Source organism: Chrysemys picta, unplaced genomic scaffold (assembly GCF_011386835.1).
Source record: "Chrysemys picta bellii isolate R12L10 unplaced genomic scaffold, ASM1138683v2 scaf59, whole genome shotgun sequence".
NCBI classification, from domain to species: domain Eukaryota; kingdom Metazoa; phylum Chordata; order Testudines; family Emydidae; genus Chrysemys; species Chrysemys picta.
The window spans coordinates 30,102-54,202 of record NW_027052766.1 but is presented as its reverse complement, the minus strand read 5'-3'; positions in this window follow the sequence as shown (position 1 = coordinate 54,202).

The window sequence follows — 24,101 nt, the reverse complement described above, 5'->3', positions numbered from 1 at the left end:
TGGTGCCAGCTGAATTCTAGGCATGGAAAACAGTAGTTTAAGATGGCAGAATTTGATTCCATCCCTTGGATTTTGTGCCGTAGAATCACTGGGGACATTAGGGTTTGTCCTTTTTGTTTTACCTTTTCCTCCATCCCTCCTTCCTTTCTCTTCATCTCTTACTTCTTTTGTCCTTTCTCCTGTTCCCCTCCCACCACCAGGAGTTGTGTGTGTGTGTGTGTATGTGTGTGTGTTGCTGGGGGTGCTCATCACCTCCCCTTGTGGGAAGTTCATCGAAAACTGTGGGGTTGAAATAGTGTTTGGAGTCCACTGACACTAGATGCTGCCATCCTGTGGCTTAGCATTAGTGTCTGGGATGACTTGGGGCAAGATCTCAACTTCCCCGCAACCCACTTCACTGCTGCCAGAATCCCTCCTGCCCCCCCTGCTAGAGTCGCCTCCCTGGCCAACCTGGGTGGGGGTGGAGAACAGTGTTTTTTTCATACATTCATAGATTCTAGGACTGGAAGGGACCTCGAGAGGTCATCGAGTCCAGTCCCCTGCCCGCATGGCAGGACCAAATACCATCTAGACCATCCCTTATAGGCATTTATCTAACCTACTCTTAAATATCTCAAGAGATGGAGATTCCACAACCTCCCTCGGCAATTTATTCCAGTGTTTAACCACCCTGACAGTTAGGAACTTTTTCCTAATGTCCAACCTAGACCTCCCTTGCTGCACTTTAAACCCATTGCTTCTGGTTCTATCCTTAGAGGCTAAGGTGAACAAGTTTTCTCCCTCCTCCTTATGACACCCTTTTAAATACCTGAAAACTGCTATCATGTCTCCTCTCAGTCTTCTCTTTTCCAAACTAAACAAAGCCAATTCTTTCAGCCTTCCTTCATAGGTCATGTTCTCAAGACCTTTAATCATTCTTGTTGCTCTTCTCTGGACCCTTTCCAATTTCTCCACATCTTTTTTAAAATGCGGTGCCCAGAACTGGACACAATACTCCAGCTGAGGCCTAACCAGAGCAGAGTAGAGCGGAAGAATGACTTCTCGTGTCTTGCTCACAACACACCTGTTAATACATCCCAGAATCAGGTTTGCTTTTTTTGCAACAGCATCACACTGTTGACTCATATTTAGCTTGTGGTCCACTATAACCCCTAGATCCCTTTCTGCCGTACTCCTTCCTAGACAGTCTCTTCCCATTCTGTATGTGTGAAACTGATTGTTCCTTCCTAAGTGGAGCACTTTGCATTTGTCTTTGTTAAACTTCATCCTGTTTAACTCAGACCATTTCTCCAATTTGTCCAGATCATTTTGAATTATGACCCTGTCCTCCAAAGCAGTTGCAATCCCTCCCAGTTTGGTATCATCCGCAAACTTAATAAGCGTACTTTCTATGCCAATATCTAAGTCGTTGATGAAGATATTGAACAGCGCCGGTCCCAAAACAGACCCCTGCGATACCCCACTCGTTATGCCTTTCCAGCAGGATTGGGAACTATTAATAACAACTCTCTGAGTACGGTTATCCAGCCAGTTATGCACCCACCTTATAGTAGCCCCATCTAAATTGTATTTGCCTAGTTTATCAATGAGAATATCATGCGAGACCGTATCAAATGCCTTACTAAAGTCTAGGTATACCACATCCACAGCCTCACCCTTATCCACAAGGCTCGTTATCCTATCAAAGAAAGCTATCAGATTGGTTTGACATGATTTGTTCTTCACAAATCCATGCTGGCTGTTCCCTATCACCTTACCACCTTCCAAGTGTTTGCAGATGATTTCCTTAATTACTTGCTCCATTATCTTCCCTGGCACAGAAGTTAAACTCACTGGGGTCTGTAGTTTCCTGGGTTGTTTTTATTTCCCTTTTTATAGATGGGCACTATATTTGCCCTTTTCCAGTCTTCTGGAATCTCTCCCGTCTCCCATGATTTTCCAAAGATAATAGCTAGAGGCTCAGATACCTCCTCTATTAGCTCCTTGAGTATTCTAGGATGCATTTCATCAGGCCCGGGTGACTTGCAGGCATCTAACTTTTCTAAGTGATTTTTAACTTGTTCTTTTTTTATTTTATCTGCTAAACCTACCCCCTTCCCATTAGCATTCACTATGTTAGGCATTCCTTCAGACTTCTCGGTGAAGACCGAAAGAAAGAAGTCATTAAGCATCTCCGCCATTTCCAAGTTTCCTGTTACTGTTTCTCCCTCTTCACTAAGCAGTGGGCCTACCCTGTCTTTGGTCTTCCTCTTGCTTCTAATGTATTGATAAAAAGTCTTCTTGTTTCCCTTTATTCCCGTAGCTAGTTTGAGCTCATTTTGTGCCTTTGCCTTTCTAATCTTGCCCCTGCATTCCTGTGTTGTTTGCCTATATTCATCCTTTGTAATCTGTCCCAGTTTCCATTTTTTATATGACTCCTTTTTATTTTTTAGATCATGCAAGATCTCATGGTTAAGCCAAGGTGGTCTTTTGCCACATTTTCTATCTTTCCTAACCAGCGGAATAGCTTGCTTTTGGGCCCTTAATAGTGTCCCTTTGAAAAACTGCCAACTCTCCTCAGTTGTTTTTCCCCTCAGTCTTGATTCCCATGGGACCTTACCTATCAGCTCTCTGAGCTTACCAAAATCTGCCTTCCTGAAATCCATTGTCTCTATTTTGCTGTTCTCCCTTCTACCCTTCCTTAGAATTGCAAACTCTATGATTTCATGATCACTTTCACCCAGGCTGCCTTCTACTTTCAAATTCTCAACGAGTTCCTCCCTATTTGTTAAAATCAAGTCTAGAACAGCTTCCCCCCAGTAGCTTTTTCAACCTTCTGAAATAAAAAGTTGTCTCCAATGCAGTCCAGGAATTTGTTGGATAGTCTGTGCCCCGCTGTGTTATTTTCCCAACATATAGCCGGATAGTTGAAGTCCCCCATCACCACCAAATCTTGGGCTTTGGATGATTTTGTTAGTTGCTTAAAAAAAGCCTCATCCACCTCTTCCACCTGGTTAGGTGGCCTGTAGTAGACTCCTAGCATGACATCTCCCTTGTTTTTTACCCCTTTTAGCCTAACCCAGAGACTCTCAACACTTCCGTCTCCTATGTCCATCTCTACCTCAGTCCAAGTGTGTACATTTTTAATATACAAGGCAACACCTCCTCCCTTTTTCCCCTGTCTATCCTTCCTGAGCAAGCTGTACCCATCCAAACCAACATTCCAATCACGTGTATTATCCCACCAAGTTTCAGTGATGCCAACAATGTCATAGTTGTATTTATTTATTAGCACTTCCAGTTCTTCCTGCTTATTCCCCATACTTCTCGCATTTGTATATAGTCATCTAAGATACTGGTTTGATCTTTCCTCCCAGTTTTGTCCTGACCCTCCTTTCTCTCTGACAATATAGCCCACACTCCCTCTCGTTTTTGACCCATCTCCCCGGTCTCCATGTTCCCCACTTACCTGTGGGCTTTGCTCACCTGTCCCCGTCGAACCTAGTTTAAAGCCCTCCTCACTAGGTTAGCCAGTCTGTGTCCAAAGGTACTAATAACTTGAGCTGTGGTTTGGAGGTGGAACAGCTGTCAAGGGCACTGAGGGGGAGTTAGCAGGAGCTCACCCTACAAGGACGGGGGTTGGCACTGGAGATTCCTAGAAAGGAGAAGACGACTCCATTCTGGGGTTCAGGAGGTGAATTCATCCCTCAGTGGTGGGCAGGTGCTGGGTGTAAATACTGCTGGTTCCAGGTGTCCTTAATTCCCCCTGATTCCTCGGGGCATTTGAGTCTCTGATAGGTTCTCGTTCCCTTGCAGGAGGAGGACGTCACGGCCAAAGGGATGCACCAGCTCCGCATCATCCGGCACTTACGCCATGTGCCTGAGACACTGCAGGGGTTGTTCCTCTGAGGCCTTAGCAACTCCCTCTCCCTGCTCCAGGTACTGCTCTGGCTCACTGTAAATGGGGAGCTAGTGGAAGGGGTAATGGAGCCCCCTGGCACTCACTAAAAGGGAAAGTGGTGGATTCTCCAACTCTTGATGTCATTGAATGAAGACTAGATGCCTTTCTGGAATGTGTGTGCCCAAAGAGTAACTATTGTACTATACTGGAAGCCTATGATATGGAGGGGGTTAGATGAGATGCTGTAAAGGTCTCTTCTGGCCAGAAAGTCTCCTACCTTTGGAAACACTGAGTGTAGTATTGGGAGCAGCCTCTGATGTTTTACTGTCTAGCTAGCTTGCTTCCTAGAATGAAGACGAATTTTGTGGTGTGATCCACAGAGCGTAGCTCAAACCTTCAAAGTGTCAGGCCAGCAGCAGGACATGAGCACTTTAGGGTTTGGTTGGGTGTGGCAGTGATATCACAAAGGCTTTTTCAAGGACCTCAGCGTACTGGTCAAAGGTGTTAGGGAGGTGGTGACCTCAGAGAGAGATGCTGTCTTCAGCCAGGGAGGACAGGGGCTTACGACCAGGGAAACCTCAGAGACCCCTGTGGCTTTGCTTCAGCAAGTCTCCTTCTCGAGGTTTCTTTTTGAGGACTGAGAGAGTGTTAGGGTTGACGTATGTGAGTGCGAGCAGGAGCCTCTTTCGAGTTTTCTCCTTTCCTTTTACTGATTTTACTTGAAAATTAGAAGGTAAGAGCTTCCAATAGGTTTTGTAACCTTCTCAGTCTGATCCATCTGGTGCCAGCTGAATTCTCGGCATGGAAAACAGTAGTTTAAGGTGGCAGAATTTTATTCCCTCCCTGGAATTTTGTCCCGTGGAATCACTGGGGACACTAGGGTTTGTCCTTTTCGTTTTACCTTTTCCTCCATCCCTCCTTCCTTTCTCTTCATCTCTTACTTCTTTAGTCCTTTCTCTTGTTCCCCTCCCACCTCCAGGAGTGGTGTGTGTGTTGCTGGGGGTGCTCTTCACCTCCCCTTGTGGGAAGTTGATCCAAAACTGTCGGGTTCAAATCGTGCTTGGACTCCACTGACACTAGATGCTGCCATCCTGTGGCTTAGCATTAGTGTCTGGGACAACTTGAGGCAAGATCTCAACTTCCCCGCAACCCACTTCACTGCTGGCAGAATCCCTCCTGCCCCCCCTGCTAGGGCCGCCTCCCTGCGCAACCTGGGTTGGGGTGGAGAAGAGGGTTCTGATAACTTGAGCTGTGGTTTGGAGGTAGAACAGCTGTCAAGGGTACTGAGGGGGAGGTAGCAGGAGCTCACCCTACAAGGACGGGGGTTGGCACTGGAGATTCCTAGAAAGGAGAAGACGACTCCATTCTGGGGTTCAGGAGGTGAATTCATCCCTCAGTGGTGGGCAGGTGCTGGGTGTAAATACTGCTGGTTCCAGGTGTCCTTAATTCCCCCTGATTCCTCGGGGCATTTGAGTCTCTGATAGGTTCTCGTTCCCTTGCAGGAGGAGGACGTCACGGCCAAAGGGATGCACCAGCTCCGCATCATCCGGCACTTACGCCATGTGCCTGAGACACTGCAGGGGTTGTTCCTCTGAGGCCTTAGCAACTCCCTCTCCCTGCTCCAGGTACTGCTCTGGCTCACTGTAAATGGGGAGCTAGTGGAAGGGGTAATGGAGCCCCCCGGCACTCACTAAAAGGGAAAGTGGTGGATTCTCCAACTCTTGATGTCATTGAATGAAGACTAGATGCCTTTCTGGAATGTGTGTGCCCAAAAAGTAACTATGGTACTATACTGGAAGCCTATGATATGGAGGGGGTTAGATGAGATGCTGTAAAGGTCTCTTCTGGCCAGAAAGTCTCCTACCTTTGGAAACACTGAGTGTAGTATTGGGAGCAGCCTCTGATGTTTTACTGTCTAGCTAGCTTGCTTCCTAGAATGAAGACGAATTTTGTGGTGTGATCCACAGAGCGTAGCTCAAACCTTCAAAGTGTCAGGCCAGCAGCAGGACATGAGCACTTTAGGGTTTGGTTGGGTGTGGCAGTGATATCACAAAGGCTTTTTCAAGGACCTCAGCGTACTGGTCAAAGGTGTTAGGGAGGTGGTGACCTCAGAGAGAGATGCTGTCTTCAGCCAGGGAGGACAGGGGCTTACGACCAGGGAAACCTCAGAGACCCCTGTGGCTTTGCTTCAGCAAGTCTCCTTCTCGAGGTTTCTTTTTGAGGACTGAGAGAGTGTTAGGGTTGACGTATGTGAGTGCGAGCAGGAGCCTCTTTCGAGTTTTCTCCTTTCCTTTTACTGATTTTACTTGAAAATTAGAAGGTAAGAGCTTCCAATAGGTTTTGTAACCTTCTCAGTCTGATCCATCTGGTGCCAGCTGAATTCTCGGCATGGAAAACAGTAGTTTAAGGTGGCAGAATTTTATTCCCTCCCTGGAATTTTGTCCCGTGGAATCACTGGGGACACTAGGGTTTGTCCTTTTCGTTTTACCTTTTCCTCCATCCCTCCTTCCTTTCTCTTCATCTCTTACTTCTTTAGTCCTTTCTCTTGTTCCCCTCCCACCTCCAGGAGTGGTGTGTGTGTTGCTGGGGGTGCTCTTCACCTCCCCTTGTGGGAAGTTGATCCAAAACTGTCGGGTTCAAATCGTGCTTGGACTCCACTGACACTAGATGCTGCCATCCTGTGGCTTAGCATTAGTGTCTGGGACAACTTGAGGCAAGATCTCAACTTCCCCGCAACCCACTTCACTGCTGGCAGAATCCCTCCTGCCCCCCCTGCTAGGGCCGCCTCCCTGCGCAACCTGGGTTGGGGTGGAGAAGAGGGTTCTGATAACTTGAGCTGTGGTTTGGAGGTAGAACAGCTGTCAAGGGTACTGAGGGGGAGGTAGCAGGAGCTCACCCTACAAGGTGGTGGGTTGGCACTGGAAGTTACTAGAAAGGACAAGAAGACTCCATTCTGGGGTTCAGGAGGTGAATTCATCTCTCAGTGGTGGGCAGGTAGTCAGTTTAAATACTGCTGGTTCCAGGTGCCCTTAATTCCCCCTGATTCCTCGGGGCGTTTGAGTCTCTGACAGGTTCTCGTTCCCTTGCAGGAGGAGGACGTCACGGCCAAAGTGATGCACCCGCATCATCCGCCACTTGCGCCAGGTGCCTGAGACACTGCAGGGGCTGCGCCTCTGAGGCCTTCAGCAACTCCCGCTCCTTGCTGCAGGTACTGCTCTGGCTCACTGTAAATGGGGTGCTAGTGGAAGGGGAAATGGAGCCCCCTGGCACTCACTAAAAGGGAAAGTGGTGGACCCCTGTGGCTTTGCTTCAGCAAGTCTCCTTCTCGAGGTCTCTCTTTGAGGACTGAGAGAGTGTTAGGGTTGACGTATGTGAGTGCGAGCAGGAGCCTCTTTCGAGCTTTCTCCTTTCCTTTTACTGATTTTACTAGAAAACAGACGTCCCTGTTAGAATCATAGAATCATAGAATATCAGAGTTGGAACGGACCTCAAGAGGTCATCTAGTCCAACCCCTTGCTCAAAGCAGGACCAATTCCCAGCTAAATCATCCCAGCCAGGGCTTTGTCAAGCCGGGCCTTAAAAACCTCCAAGGAAGGAGACTCCACCACCTCCCTAGGTAACGCATTCCAGTGTTTCACCACCCTCCTAGTGAAATAGTTTTTCCTGATATCCAACCTGGACCTCCCCCACTGCAACTTGAGACCATTCCTCCTTATTCTGTCATCTGCCACCACTGAGAACAGCCGAGCTCCATCCTCTTTGGAACCCCCCTTCAGGTAGTTGAAGGCTGCTATCAAATCCCCCCTCATTCTTCTCTTCTGGAGACTAAACAATCCCAGTTCCCTCAGCCTCTCCTCATAAGTCATGTGCTCCAGACCCCTAATCATTTTTGTTGCCCTCCGCTGGACTCTTTCCAATTTTTCCTCATCCTTCTTGTAGTGTGGGGCCCAAAACTGGACACAGTATTCCAGATCAGGCCTCACCAATGTCGAATAAAGGGGAACGATCACGTTCCTCGATCTGCTCACAATGCCCCTACTTATACAGCCCAAAATGCCGTTAGCCTTCTTGGGAACAAGAGCACACTGTTGACTCATATCCAGCTTCTCATCCACTGTGACCCCTAGGTCCTTTTCTGCAGAACTGCTACCTAGCCATTCGGTCCCTAGTCTGTAGCAGTGCATGGGATTCTTCCGTCCTAAGTGCAGGACTCTGCACTTGTCCTTGTTGAACCTCATCAGGTTTTTTTCGGCCCAATCCTCTAATGTGTGTAGGTCCCTCTGTATCCGATCCCTACCCTCTAGAGTATCTACCACGCCTCCTAGTTGAGTGTCACCTGCAAACTTGCTGAGAGTGCAGTCCACACCATCCTCCAGATCATTAATAAAGATATTAAACAAAACCGGCCCCAGGAGCGACCCTTGGGGCACTCCGCTTGAAACCGGCTGCCAACTAGACATGGAGCCATTGATCACTACCCGTTGAGCCCGACGATCTAGCCAGCTTTCTATCCAGCTTACAGTCCATTCATCCAGCCCATACTTCTTTAACTTGGCGGCAAGAATACTGTGGGAGACGTATGTGAGTGTGAGCAGGAGCCTCTTTCGAGATTTCTCCTTTTATTGATTTTACTAGAAAACAGACGTGCCTGTTGAGAAGGTAAGAGCCTTGGAGAGGTTTTTAACCTGCTCAGTCTGATCCATCTGGTGCCAGCTGAATTCTAGGCATGGAAAACACTAGTTCAAGGTGGCAGAATTTTATAGCCCACCTGGGATTTTGTGCCGTAGAATCACTGGGGACATTAGGGTTTGTCCTTTTCGTTTTACCTTTTCCTCCATCCCTCCTTCCTTTCTCTTGTTCCCCTCCCACCACCAAGAGTGGTGTGTGTGTGTGTGTTGCTGGGGGTGCTCTTCACCTCCCCTCGTGCGAAGTTGACACTGCAGGGGCTGTGCCTTTGTGAACATCAGCAACTCCTACTCCCTGCTGCAAGTACTGCTCTGGCTCACTGTAAATGGGGTGCTAGTGGAAGGGGAAATGGAGCCCCCTGGCACTCACTAAATGGGAAAGTGGTGGATTCTCCATCTCTTGATGTCATTGAATGAAGACTAAATGCCTTTGTGGAATGTTTCTGCCCAAAAAGTAACTATTGTCCTATACAGGAAGCCTATGATATGCAGGGGCTTAGATGAGATGCTCTAAAGGTCTCTTGTGGCCATAAAGTCTCCTAATTTTGGAAACACTGAGTGTAGCATTGGGAGCAGCCTCTGATGTTTTACCGTCTAGCCGGATTGCTTCCTAGAATGAAGACGCATTGAGTGGGGTGATCCACAGAGAGTAGCTCAAACCTTCAAAGTGTCAGGCCAGCAGCAGGACATTAGCACTTCCGGGGATGGGTGGGTGTGGCAGTGACATCACAAAGGCCTTTTCAGGACCTCAGCGTATTGGTCAAAGGTGTTAGGGAGGTGGTGACCTCCGTGAGAGATGCTGACATCAGCCAGGCAGGACAGGGGCGCATGGCCAGGGAAACCTCAGAGACCCCTGTGGCTTTGCTTCAGCAAGTCTCCTTCTCGAGGTTTCTCTTGAGGACTGAGAGAGTATTAGGATTCACGTATTTGAGTGAGAGCAGGAGCCTCTTTCGAGTTGTCTCCTTTCCTTTTACTGATTTTACTAGAAAACAGACATCCCTGTTTAGAAAGTAAGAGCCTCCAAGAGGTTTTGGAACCTGCTCAGTCTGATCCATCTGGTGCCAGCTGAATTCTATGCAGGCATGGAAAACACTGTTCAAGGTGGCAGAATTTTAATCCCTCCCTGTAATTTTGTCTGGTAGAATCACTGGGGACATTAGGGTTTGTCCTTTTCGTTTTACCTTTTCCTCCATCCCTCCTTCCTTTCTCTTTATCTCTTACTTCTTTTGTCCTTTCTCTTGTTCCCCTCCCACCACCAGGAGTGGTATATGTGTGTGTGTGTGTGTGTGTGTGTGTGTGTGTGTGTTGCTGGGGGTGCTCTTCTCCTCCCCTTGTTGGGAGTTGATCCAAAACTGTATGGTTGAAATAGTGCTTGGACTCCACTGACACTAGATGCTGCCATCGTGTGGTTTAGCATTAGTGTCTGGGATGACTTGGGGCAAGATCTCAACCTCCCCGCAACCCACTTCACTGCTGCCAGAATCCCACCTGCCCCCCCTGCTAGAGCCGCCTCCCTGCCCAACCTGGGTGGGGGTGGAGAAGAGGGTTCTGATAACTTGAGCTGTGGTTTGGAGGTGGAACAGCTGTCAAGGGCACTGAGAGGGAGGTAGCAGGAGCTCACCCTACAAGGACGGGGGTTGGCACTGGAGATTACTAGAAAGGAGAAGACGACTCCATTCTGGGGTTCAGGAGGTGAATTCATCCCTCAGTGGTGGGCAGGTGCTGGGTGTAAATACTGCTGGTTCCAGGTGCCCTTAATTCCCGCTGATTCCTCGGGGCATTTGAGTCTCTGACAGGTTCTCGTTCCCTTGCAGGAGGAGGACGTCACGGCCAAAGGGATGCACCAGCTCCGCATCATCCGGCACTTGCGCCGTGTGCCTGAGACACTGCAGGGGCTGTGCCTCTGTGAACATCAGCAACTCCCGCTCCTTGCTGCAGGTACTGCTCTGGCTCACTGTAAATGGGGTGCTAGTGGAAGGGGAAATGGAGCCCCCTGGCACTCACTAAAAGGGAAAGTGGTGGACCCCTGTGGCTTTGCTTCAGCAAGTCTCCTTCTCGAGGTCTCTCTTTGAGGACTGAGAGAGTGTTAGGGTTGACGTATGTGAGTGCGAGCAGGAGCCTCTTTCGAGCTTCTCCTTTCCTTTTACTGATTTTACTAGAAAACAGACGTCCCTGTTAGAATCATAGAATCATAGAATATCAGAGTTGGAACGGACCTCAAGAGGTCATCTAGTCCAACCCCCTGCTCAAAGCAGGACCAATTCCCAGCTAAATCATCCCAGCCAGGGCTTTGTCAAGCCGGGCCTTAAAAACCTCCAAGGAAGGAGACTCCACCACCTCCCTAGGTAACGCATTCCAGTGTTTCACCACCCTCCTAGTGAAATAGTTTTTCCTGATATCCAACCTGGACCTCCCCCACTGCAACTTGAGACCATTCCTCCTTATTCTGTCATCTGCCACCACTGAGAACAGCCGAGCTCCATCCTCTTTGGAACCCCCCTTCAGGTAGTTGAAGGCTGCTATCAAATCCCCCCTCATTCTTCTCTTCTGGAGACTAAACAATCCCAGTTCCCTCAGCCTCTCCTCATAAGTCATGTGCTCCAGACCCCTAATCATTTTTGTTGCCCTCCGCTGGACTCTTTCCAATTTTTCCTCATCCTTCTTGTAGTGTGGGGCCCAAAACTGGACACAGTATTCCAGATCAGGCCTCACCAATGTCGAATAAAGGGGAACGATCACGTTCCTCGATCTGCTCACAATGCCCCTACTTATACAGCCCAAAATGCCGTTAGCCTTCTTGGGAACAAGAGCACACTGTTGACTCATATCCAGCTTGTCATCCACTGTGACCCCTAGGTCCTTTTCTGCAGAACTGCTACCTAGCCATTCGGTCCCTAGTCTGTAGCAGTGCATGGGATTCTTCCGTCCTAAGTGCAGGACTCTGCACTTGTCCTTGTTGAACCTCATCAGGTTTTTTTCGGCCCAATCCTCTAATGTGTCTAGGTCCCTCTGTATCCGATCCCTACCCTCTAGAGTATCTACCACGCCTCCTAGTTGAGTGTCACCTGCAAACTTGCTGAGAGTGCAGTCCACACCATCCTCCAGATCATTAATAAAGATATTAAACAAAACCGGCCCCAGGAGCGACCCTTGGGGCACTCCGCTTGAAACCGGCTGCCAACTAGACATGGAGCCATTGATCACTACCCGTTGAGCCCGACGATCTAGCCAGCTTTCTATCCAGCTTACAGTCCATTCATCCAGCCCATACTTCTTTAACTTGGCGGCAAGAATACTGTGGGAGACGTATGTGAGTGTGAGCAGGAGCCTCTTTCGAGATTTCTCCTTTTATTGATTTTACTAGAAAACAGACGTGCCTGTTGAGAAGGTAAGAGCCTTGGAGAGGTTTTTAACCTGCTCAGTCTGATCCATCTGGTGCCAGCTGAATTCTAGGCATGGAAAACACTAGTTCAAGGTGGCAGAATTTTATAGCCCACCTGGGATTTTGTGCCGTAGAATCACTGGGGACATTAGGGTTTGTCCTTTTCGTTTTACCTTTTCCTCCATCCCTCCTTCCTTTCTCTTGTTCCCCTCCCACCACCAAGAGTGGTGTGTGTGTGTGTGTGTGTGTTGCTGGGGGTGCTCTTCACCTCCCCTCGTGCGAAGTTGACACTGCAGGGGCTGTGCCTTTGTGAACATCAGCAACTCCTACTCCCTGCTGCAAGTACTGCTCTGGCTCACTGTAAATGGGGTGCTAGTGGAAGGGGAAATGGAGCCCCCTGGCACTCACTAAATGGGAAAGTGGTGGATTCTCCATCTCTTGATGTCATTGAATGAAGACTAAATGCCTTTGTGGAATGTTTCTGCCCAAAAAGTAACTATTGTCCTATACAGGAAGCCTATGATATGCAGGGGCTTAGATGAGATGCTCTAAAGGTCTCTTGTGGCCATAAAGTCTCCTAATTTTGGAAACACTGAGTGTAGCATTGGGAGCAGCCTCTGATGTTTTACCGTCTAGCCGGATTGCTTCCTAGAATGAAGACGCATTGAGTGGGGTGATCCACAGAGAGTAGCTCAAACCTTCAAAGTGTCAGGCCAGCAGCAGGACATTAGCACTTCCGGGGATGGGTGGGTGTGGCAGTGACATCACAAAGGCCTTTTCAGGACCTCAGCGTATTGGTCAAAGGTGTTAGGGAGGTGGTGACCTCCGTGAGAGATGCTGACATCAGCCAGGCAGGACAGGGGCGCATGGCCAGGGAAACCTCAGAGACCCCTGTGGCTTTGCTTCAGCAAGTCTCCTTCTCGAGGTTTCTCTTGAGGACTGAGAGAGTATTAGGATTCACGTATTTGAGTGAGAGCAGGAGCCTCTTTCGAGTTGTCTCCTTTCCTTTTACTGATTTTACTAGAAAACAGACATCCCTGTTTAGAAAGTAAGAGCCTCCAAGAGGTTTTGGAACCTGCTCAGTCTGATCCATCTGGTGCCAGCTGAATTCTATGCAGGCATGGAAAACACTGTTCAAGGTGGCAGAATTTTAATCCCTCCCTGTAATTTTGTCTGGTAGAATCACTGGGGACATTAGGGTTTGTCCTTTTCGTTTTACCTTTTCCTCCATCCCTCCTTCCTTTCTCTTTATCTCTTACTTCTTTTGTCCTTTCTCTTGTTCCCCTCCCACCACCAGGAGTGGTATATGTGTGTGTGTGTGTGTGTTGCTGGCCAAACTAAAAGCAGAAGAAAATGAAAGAAAACATCAGAGACTGCTTCAATTAACAAAACTCAAGACACAGCAGAAGAAAAGAGAAGAAAAAGCCATCCTCCAGATCATTAATAAAGATATTAAACAAAACCGGCCCCAGGACCGACCCTTGGGGCACTACTCCGCTTGAAACCGGCTGCCAACTAGACATGGAGCCATTGATCACTACCCGTTGAGCCCGACGATCCAGCCAGCTTTCTATCCACCTTACAGTCCATTCATCCATCCCATACTTCTTTAACTTGGTGGCAAGAATACTGTGGGAGAGCGTATCAAAAGCTTTGCTAAAGTCAAGGAATAACACATCCACTGCTTTCCCCTCATCCACAGAGCCAGTTATCTCATCATAGAAGGCAATTAGGTTAGTCAGGCACGACTTCCCCTTGGTGAATCCATGCTGACTGTTCCTGATCACTTTCCTCTCCTCTAAGTGTTTCATCATTGATTCCTTGAGGACCTGCTCCATGATTTTTCCAGGGACTGAGGTGAGGCTGACTGGCCTGTAGTTCCCTGGATCCTCCTCCTTCCCTTTTTTAAAGATGGGCACGACATTAGCCTTTTTCCAGTCATCCGGGACCTCCCTCGATCGCCATGAGTTTTCAAAAATAATGGCTAATGGCTGTGCAATCTCATCCGCCAAGTCCTTTAGCACCCTTGGATGCAGCGCATCCAGCCCCATGGAGTTGTGCACGTCCAGTTTTTCTAAATAGTCCCGAACCACTTCTTTCTCCACAGAGGGCTGGTCACCTTCTCCCCATATTGTGCTGCCCAGTGCAGCAGTCTGGGAGCTGACCTTGTTCGTGAAGACAGAGGCAAAAAAAGCATTGAGTACATTAGCTTTTTCCACATCCTCGGTCACTAGGTTGCCTCCCTCATTCAGTAAGGGGCCCACACTTTCCTTGACTTTCTTCTTGTTGCTAACATACCTGAAGAAACCCTTCTTGTTACTCTTAACATCTCTTGCTAGCTGCAACTCCAAGTGTGATTTGGCCTTCCTGATTTCACTCCTGCATGCCTGAGCAATATTTTTATACTCCTCCCTGGTCATTTGTCCAATCTTCCACTTCTTGTAAGCTTCTTTTTTGCGTTTAAGATCAGCAAGGATTTCACCTTCTAGCCAAGCTGGTCGCCTGCCATATTTACTATTCTTTCTACACATCGGGATGGTTTGTTCCTGCAACCGCAATAAGGATTCTTTAAAATACAGCCAGCTCTCCTGGACCCCTTTGCCCTTCATGTTATTCTCCCAGGGGATCCTGCCCATCTGTTCCCTGAGGGAGTCAAAGTCTGCTTTTCTGAAGTCCAGGGTCCGTATTCTGCTGCTCTCCTTTCTTCCTTGTGTCAGGATCCTGAACTCGACCATCTCATGGTCACTGCCTCCCAGGTTCCCATCCACTTTTGCTTCCCCTACTAATTCTTCCCTGTTTGTGAGCAGCAGGTCGAGAAAAGCTCTGCCCCTAGTTGGTTCCTCCAGCACTTGCACCAGGAAATTGTGCCCTACACTTTCCAAAAACTTCCTGGATTGTCTGTGCACCGCTGTATTGCTCTCCTAGCAGATATCAGGGTGATTAAAGTCTCCCATGAGAACCAGGGCCTGCGATCTAGCAACTTCTGCTAGTTGCCAGAAGAAAGCCTCGTCCACCTCATCCCCCTGGTCTGGTGGTCTATAGCAGACTCCAACCATGACATCCCCCTTGTTGCTCACACTTCTCAACTTTATCCAGAGACTGTCAGGTTTTTCTGCAGTTTCATACAGGAGCTCTGAGCAGTCATACTCCTCTCTTACATACAACGCAACTCCCCCACCTTTTCTGCCCTGCCTGTCCTTCCTGAACAGTTTATATCCATCCATGACAGTACTCCAGTCATGTGAGTTATCCCACCAAGTCTCTGTTATTCCAATCACATCATAGTTCCCTGACTGTGCCAGGACTTCCAGTTCTCCCAGCTTGTTTCCCAGGCTTCTTGCATTTGTGTATAGGCACTTAAGATAACTCATCGATCGTCCCTCTTTCTCAGCATGAGACAGGAGTCCTCCCCCCTTGTGCTCTCCTGCTTGTGCTTCCTCCCAGGATCCCATTTCCCCACTTACCTCAGGGCTTTGGTCTCCTTCCCCCGGTGAACCTAGTTTAAAGCCCTCCTCACTAGGTTAGCCAGCCTGCTGGCGAAGATGCTCTTCTCTCTCTTCGTTAGGTGGAGCCCGTCTCTGCCTAGCACTCCTCCTTCTTGGAACACCATCCCATGGTTGAAGAATCCAAAGCCTTCTCTCCAACACCACCTGTGTAGCCATTCGTTGACTTCCACGATTCGACGGTCTCTACCCCGGCCTTTTCCTTGCACAGAGAGGATGGACGAGAACACCACTTGCGCCTCAAACTCCTTTATCCTTCTTCCCAGAGCCACATAGTCTGCAGTGATCCGCTCAAGGTCATCTCTGATCGCTCACCTTCCACATCACCGTCTTCTTAAGAACTTCCTCAACTGTTGCAGGAACTACTCAGAGAAACCTGCAGATGTAAGCCTCAGTGAGCTCTCCCCAAGCGAACTCCCAGTCAAACTCCCGCTCTTAGCCTCTGCTGTTCGCCGCTCCTTCTTCAAGTCTCTCTTGGAGGACTGAGAGAGTATTAGGGTTCACGTATTTGAGTGCGAGCAGGAGCCTCTTTCGAGTTTTTTCCTTTCCTTTTACTGATTTTACTAGAAAACAGACGTCCCTGTTGAGAAGGTAAGAGCCTCCAAGAGGTTTTGGAACCTGCTCAGTCTGATCCATCTGGCGCCAGCTGAATTCTAGGCATGGAAAACACTAGTTTAATGTGTCAGAATTTTATTCCCTCCCTGGGATTTTGTGCCGTAGAATCACTGGGGACATTAGGGTTTGTCCTTTTCGTTTTACCTTTTCCTCCATCCCTCCTTCCTTTCTCTTCATCTCTTACTTCTTTTGTCCTTTCTCCTGTTCCCCTCCCACCACCTATTAGAGGGGCGGATTATACCCATCAGTAGTATGTCCTGGATCTCCCTTTGTATAGCAGTTTTGTCATGAGGTGACTCCCGGTAGGGTGGGGTTCTAATTGGGTGAGCATTACCTGTGTTAATGGAGTGGTATGCCCGTTCGGTCCGTTTTGGCGTGGCTGAGAAAATTGGTGCAAAGCTTGTGCACAGCTCCTTGATCTGCTGTCGCTGCAGACGTCCAAGGGTCGTGGAGAGGTTCACCTCTTCTACGCCACCATCCTTTTTTTCTTCGTAATAGACACCTTTAGGCCACTTTGCGTTATTTGTTTTCTGGGCTGTAAACTGGCAAACCTTTAATTTTTTGGAATAAAAGGGCTTAAGAGAATTAACATGGTATACCTTGGGCTTTATGTTGGAGGTGGGGGAGGCTATGAGATAATTAACAGCTCCTAGGCGCTCCTGGACCGCGAATGGTCCTTTCCACGACGCTTCCATTTTATGGGCCTGGAGCGCCTTTAAGACCATGACTTGGTTTCCTACTTTGAAGGACCGTTCTCTGGAATGTTTATCATACCAGGCCTTTTGCTCTTTCTGAGCATTTTTTAGGTTTTCTTTAGCAAGGGCTAAAGAGTGTCGGAGGGTGCTTTGTAGGTTGCTTACAAAGTTTAGAATGTTAGTTCCTGGAGAAGGCGTAAGCCCCTCCCATTGCTGTTTCACCAACTGTAATGGCCCCTTAACCTCGCGGCCATACACAAGTTCAAATGGTGAAAACCCTAAACTGGGATGTGGTACAGCCCTGTAGGCGAAAAGCAACTGCTGCAACACTAGGTCCCAATTATTGGAGTGTTCATTTATGAATTTACATATTATGGCCCCCAAAGTTTTATTAAACCTCTCCACCAGGCCATTGGTTTTATGGTGGTAAGGGGTGGCAACCAAGTGATTCACCCCATGAGCTTCCCACAGGTTTTTCATGGTCCCTGCCAGGAAATTAGTTCCCGAATCTGCAAGGATGTTGGAGGGCCAATCTACCCCGGCAAAAATGTCTGTTAATGCCTGGCACACACTTTTAGCCCTGGTGTTGCTTAAGGGTACTGCTTCCGGCCATCGGGTAACAAAATCCATGAAAGTCAGTACGTACTGCTTTCCTTTGGGTGTCTTTTTGGGAAAAGGACCCAGAATATTCACAGCTACGTGCTGAAATGGGACCTTAATTATGGGTAGTGGCTGGAGAGGGGCTTTAACCTGGTCTTGGGGCTTTTCCACTCGTTGGTACACCTCACAAGACCGGACATAATTAGCAACGTCCTTGCCCATTCCCTCCCAGTGGAAGGACTTCCCCAACCGGTCCTTGGTTCTGTTCACCCCAGAATGGCCACTGGGATGATCGTGGGCTAAGCTCAAGAGCTTTACCCGATACTTAGTGGGAACTACCAACTGTCTTTGAGGATGCCAGTTTTTCTGGTGCCCACCAGAAAGAGTCTCCTTGTATAAAAGTCCTTGTTCTATAACAAACCGGGATCGGTTAGAAGAGCTGAGAGGCGGTGGGGTGCTCCACGCCGCCGCCCAAACTTTCTGAAGGCTGTTATCTGCTTCCTGCTCGGCCTGGAACTGTTTCCTTGATGCTGGAGACATCAGTTCCTCCTTGGATTGTGGACTGGGGCTTGGTCCCTCTGGAAGTGATGCAGGTGCTGGGGCTGTTTCCATTGACTGTGATCCGCTGTCCACTGGTGCACTATGTGGTATCTCAGGCTCTGGCTGAGCCTCTTGGGTAGGGTTATCTGCTGCTTCCGCCAGGTCAGGCTCGCTGGTGCCCTCTGGCGTTGGAGTTGTAGACGGGTTTGCAAGCGCTGGACTCAGTGCTGGCAATGGTCCTGGTGCTGGTTGCGTTGCCAGTTCCGGTTCTGGGACTGGCTTTGGCTGGGTCTCTGGGATTGGATTCACTACGGCTGTGGCAGTCGTTGGCAGGGGATCCGGTTCCACCACCTTTGTCTGGGTCTCTGGTAACACAGCCGGGGCCCTGGTGGACGGCTCAGGAACAGGGATGGGGGTGAAAGCTTGCTTAGCCTTTGCTACTTCCAGTTCATGCTTCCTTTCTTTTTCTCTCTCCTCCATCTCTTTTTTTTTCAGCTCCATTTCTTTTTCTTTCAACTTCATCTCTCTCTTGTGGGCCTCCTCTTTGGCTTTTTCTTCTCTTTTTCTCTGCTGTGTCTTGAGTTTTGTTAATTGAAGCAGTCTCTGATGTTTTCTTTCATTTTCTTCTGCTTTTAGTTTGGCCAGTTCTATTTTTTTAGCTACTTCTTTGGTAGTCATTTTCCTGTTTTCTTGTGCTGGGTCACCCCCTCTGCAGTTGACTGAAACTGGGAAGCTCTCAGCTCTGGCTGCTGCTGAGTTAAGAGAGACTTTCTAACTAGCTACTCCCGAGGATGTAAAAAGAAAAAAAAAACAATTCAGCTTGTAAATTCCTTTTACCCTGTCGTTTGCTCATTTGAACACTTCTCTTAACAAAGGCCCTTGTTAAAAAAACTTAACACCTCTGCCTTCAGGCAAGGAGAGATAAGATATGCATCTATCTCCAGCTCTGCTTTTCAAGCAGCTAGAAGGAAAAAAAAATCTCACTGGCTTTGGGTTTAAAATGATCCCACCGCTACCACCATGTCAAGGCTGTATCCCCACTTTGAACTTTAGGGTACAAATGTAGGGGCCTGCATGAAAACTTCTAAGCTTAACTACCAGCTTAGCTCTGGTCCGCTGCCACCGTCCCAAGGCTAATTTCCTTCCCTGGGTAGCCTTGAGAGACCTTCACCAATTCCCTGGTGAATACAGATCCAAACCCCTTGGATCTTAAAACAAGGAGAAATTAACCATTCCCCCTTCTTTCTCCCACCAACTCCTGGTGAATACAGATCCAACCCCCTTGGATCTAAAACAAGGAAAAAATCGATCAGGTTCTTAAAAAGAAGGTTTTTAATTAAAGAAAAAGGTAAAAATCATCTCTGTAAAATCAGTATGGAAATAACCATACAGGGTAATCAAACTTAAAGAGCTCAGAGGACTCCCCTCTAGTTTTAGGTTCAAATTACAGCAAACAAAGATAAACACTCTAGTAAAAGGTACATTTACATGTTGAGAAAACAAAGGAAAACTAACACGCCTTGCCTGGCTATTTACTTAGAAGTTAGAAATAGGAGAGACTTGTTTAGAAAGATGTGGAGAACCTGGATTGATGTCTGGTCCCCCTCAGTCCCGAGAGCGAACGCACAACCAAAACAAAGAACACAAACAAAAGCCTCCCCCCCACCCCCCCAAGATTTGAAATTATCTTGTCCCCTTATTGGTCCTTTAGGTCAGATGCCAGCCAGGTTACCTGAGCTTCTTAACCCTTTACAGGGAAAAGATTTTGGAGTCTCTGTCCAGAAGGGATTTTATAGTACTGTACACAGGACAGCTGTTACCCTTCCCTTTATAGTTATGACACAGGTTCTCATTCCCTTGCAGCAGGAGGACGTCACGGCCAAAGCGATGCACCTGCTCCGCATCATCCGGCACTTGCGCCAGGTGCCTGAGACACCGCAGGGGCTGTTCCTCTGAGGCCTTAGCAACTCCCACTCCCTGCTGCAGGTACTGCTCTGGGTCCCTGTAAATGGCGAGCTAGTGGAAGGGGAAATGGAGCCCCCTGGCACTCACTAAAAGGGAAAGTGTTGGATTCTCCATCTCTTGATGTCATTTAATCAAGACAAGATGCCTTTCTGGAATGTGTGTGCCCAAAAAGTAACTATTGTACTATACAGGAAGCCTATGATATGCAGGGGCTTAGATTAGATGCTCTAAAGGTCTCTTCTGCCCATCAAGTCTACTAATTTTGGAAACACTGAGTGTAGCATTGGGAGCAGCCTCTGATGTTTTACTGTTTGGCCGGCTTGCTTCGTAGAATGAAGACGCATGGAGTGGGGTGATCCCCAGAGAGTAGCTCAAACCTTCAAAGTGTCAGGCCAGCAGCAGGACATTAGCACTTCAGGGGATGGTTGGGTGTGACAGTGACATCACAAAGGACTTTTGCAGGAGCTCAGCCTATTGGTCAAAGTTGTTAGGGAGGTGGTGACCTCAGAGAGAGATGCTGACATCAGCCAGGCATGACAGGAGCACAGGGCCAGGGAAACCTCCGAGACACCTGTGGCTTTGCTTCAGCAAGTCTCCTTCTCGAGGTCTCTCTTTGAGGACTGAGAGAGTATTAGGGCTGACGTATGTGAGTGCGAGCAGGAGCCTCTTTCGAGATTTCTCCTTTCTCTTTACTGATTTTACTAGAAAACAGACGTCCCTGTTAAGAAGGTAAGAGCCTCGGAGAGGTTTGTAACCTTTTCAGTCTGATCCACCTGGTGCCAGCTGAATTCTAGGCATGGAAAACACTAGCTCAAGGTGGCAGAATTTTATTCCCTCCCTGGGATTTTCTCCCGTGGAATCACTGGGGACATTAGGTTTTGTCCTTTTCGTTTTACCTTTTCCTCCATCCCTCCTTCCTTTCTCTTCAACTCTTACTTCTTTTGTCCTTTCTCCTGTTCCCCTCCCACCACCAGGAGTGGGGTGTGTGTGTGTTGCTGGGGGTGGGCTTCACCTCCCCTTGTGGAAAGTTGATCCAATACTGTGAGGTTGAAATAGTGCTTGGACTCCACTGACACTAGATGCTCCCATCCTGTGGCTTAACATTACTGTCTGGGATGACTTGGGGCAAGGTCTCAACCTCCCCGCAACGCACTTTTCTGCTTTCAGAATCCCTGCTGCCCCCCCTCCTAGATCCGCCTCCCTGCCCAACCTGGGTGGGGGTGGAGAAGAGGGTTCTGATAACTTGAGCTGTGGTTTGGAGGTGGAACAGCTGTCAAGGGCACTGAGCGGGAGGTAGCAGGAGCTCATCCTACAAGGAGTGGGGTTGGCACTGGAGGTTACTAGAAAGGTCAAGAAGAATCCATTCTGGGGTTGAGGAGGTGAATTGCTCAAAGGTGTTAGGGAGGTGGTGACCTCAGAGAGAAATGCTGACATGAGCCAGGCAGGACAGGGGGGCAGGGCCAGGGAAACCTCAGAGACCCCTGTGATTTTGCTTCAGCAAGTCTCCTTCTCGAGGTCTCTCTTTGAGGACTGACAGAGTATTAGGGTTCACGTATGTGAGTGGGAGCAGGAGCCTCTTTCGAGTTTTCTCCTTTCCTTTTACTGATTTTACTAGAAATCAGTTAGAAGCAACAAAGCACATTTGGTGATTTTTTGATGGTTGGGGTCTCTGGTGATTGGTTCCATATAAGATGGGGAAAAAAAATGGAGTCTCCTTCCTTGGAGGTTTTTAAGGCCCGGCTTGACAAAGCCCTGGCTGGGATGATTTAGCTGGGAATTGGTCCTGCTCTGAGCAGGGGGTTGGACTAGATGACCTCTTGAGGTCCCTTCCAACTCTGATATTGTATGATTTTATGATTCTATGAAAACAGACTTCCCTGTTGAGAAGGTAAGAGCCTCCAATAGGTTTTGCAACCTCCACAGTCTGATCCATCTGGTGCCAGCTGAATTCTAGGCATGGAAAACACTAGTTCAAGGTGGCAGAATTTTATTCCGTCCCTGGGATTTTATCCCGTAGAATCACTAGGGATATTAGCGTTTGTCCTTTTCATTTTACCTTTTCCTGCATCCCTCCTTCCTTTCTCTTCATCTCTTACTTCTTTTGTCCTTTCTCTTGTTCCCCTCCCACCACCAGGAGTGGTGTGTGTGTGTGTCTGTGTGTGTATTGCTGGGGGTTCTCTTCACCTCTCCCTGTGGGAAGTTCCTCTAAAACTGTGGGGTTGAAATAGTGCTTGGACTCCACTGACACAAGATGCTGCCATCCTGTGGCTTAGCATTAGTGTCTGGGATGACTTGGGGCAAGATCTCAACCTCCCCTCAACCCACTTCACTTCTGGCAGAATCCCTCTTGCCCCCCCGCTAGAGCCGCCTCCATGCCCAACCTGGTTGGGGGTGGAGAAGAGGGTTCTGATAACTTGAGGTTTGGTTTGGAGGTGGAACAGCTGTCAAGAACACTGAGTGGGAGGAAGCAGGAGCTCACCCTAGAAGGAGGGGGGTTGGCACTGGAGGTTACTAGAAAGGACAAGAAGACTCCATTCTGGGGTTCAGGAGGTGAATTTATCCCTCAGTGGTGGGCAGGTGATGGGTGGAAGTAGTGCTGGTTCCAGGTGCCCTTAATTCCCGCTGATTCCTCGGGGCGTTTGAGTCTCTGACAGGTTCTCGTTCCCTTGCAGCAGGAGGACGTCATGTCCAAAGTGATGCACCAGCTCCGCATCATCCGGCACTTGTGCCAGGTGCCTGAGACACTGCAGGGGCTGTGCCTCTGAGGCCATCAGCAACTCCCGCTCCCTGCTGCAGGTACTGCTCTGGCTCACTGTAAATGGGGAGCTAGTGGAAGGAGAAATGGAACCCCCTGGCACTCACTAAAAGGGAAAGTGGTGGATTCTCCATCTCTTGATGTCATTGAATGAAGACTAGATGCCTTTCTGGAATGTGTGTGCCCAAAGAGTAACTATTGTACTATACAGGAAGCCTATGATATGCAGGGGCTTAGATTAGATGCTCTAAAGGTCTCTTGTGGCCATAAAGTCTACTAATTTTGGAAACACTGAGTGTAGCATTGGGAGCAGCCTCTGATGTTTTACTGTCTAGCCCACTTGCTTTCTAGAATGAAGACGCATTGAGTGGGGTGATCCACAGAGAGTAGCCCAAACCTTCATAGTGTCAGGCCAGCAGCAGGACATTAGCACTTAAGGGTTTGATTGGTGGCAGTGATATCACAAAGGTCTTTTGCAGGACCTCAGCATATTGGTCAAAGGTGTCAGGGAGGTGGTAACCTCAGAGAGAGATGCTGCCATCAGCGAGGCAGGACAGGGGCGCATGGCCAGGGAAACCTCAGAGACCCCTGTGGCTTTGCTTCAGCAAGTCTCCTTCTCGAGGTTTCTCTTGAGGACTGAGAGAGTATTAGGATTCACGTATTTGAGTGAGAGCAGGAGCCTCTTTCGAGTTGTCTCCTTTCCTTTTACTGATTTTACTAGAAAACAGACATCCCTGTTTAGAAAGTAAGAGCCTCCTAGAGGTTTTGGAACCTGCTCAGTCTGATCCATCTGGTGCCAGCTGAATTCTAGGCATGGAAAACACTAGTTCAAGGTGGCAGAATTTTAATCCCTCCCTGTGATTTTGTCTGGTGAAATCACTGGGGACATTAGGGTTTGTCCTTTTCGTTTTACCTTTTCCTCCATCCCTCCTTCCTTTCTCTTTATCTCTTACTTCTTTTGTCCTTTCTCTTGTTCCCCTCCCACCACCAGGAGTGGTATATGTGTGTGTGTGTGTGTGTGTGTGTGTGTGTGTGTGTGTGTGTGTGTGTTGCTGGGGGTGCTCTTCACCTCCCCTTGTTGGGAGTTGATCCAAAACTGTATGGTTGAAATAGTGCTTGGACTCCACTGACACTAGATGCTGCCATCGTGTGGTTTAGCATTAGTGTCTGGGATGACTTGGGGCAAGATCTCAACCTCCCCACAACCCACTTCACTGCTGCCAGAATCCCACCTGCCCCCCCTGCAAGAGCCGCCTCCCTGCCCAACCTGGGTGGGGGTGGAGAAGAGGGTTCTGATAACTTGAGCTGTGGTTTGGAGGTGGAACAGCTGTCAAGGGCACTGAGGGGGAGGTAGCAGGAGCTCACCCTACAAGGACGGGGGTTGGCACTGGAGATTCCTAGAAAGGAGAAGACGACTCCATTCTGGGGTTCAGGAGGTGAATTCATCCCTCAGTGGTGGGCAGGTGCTGGGTGTAAATACT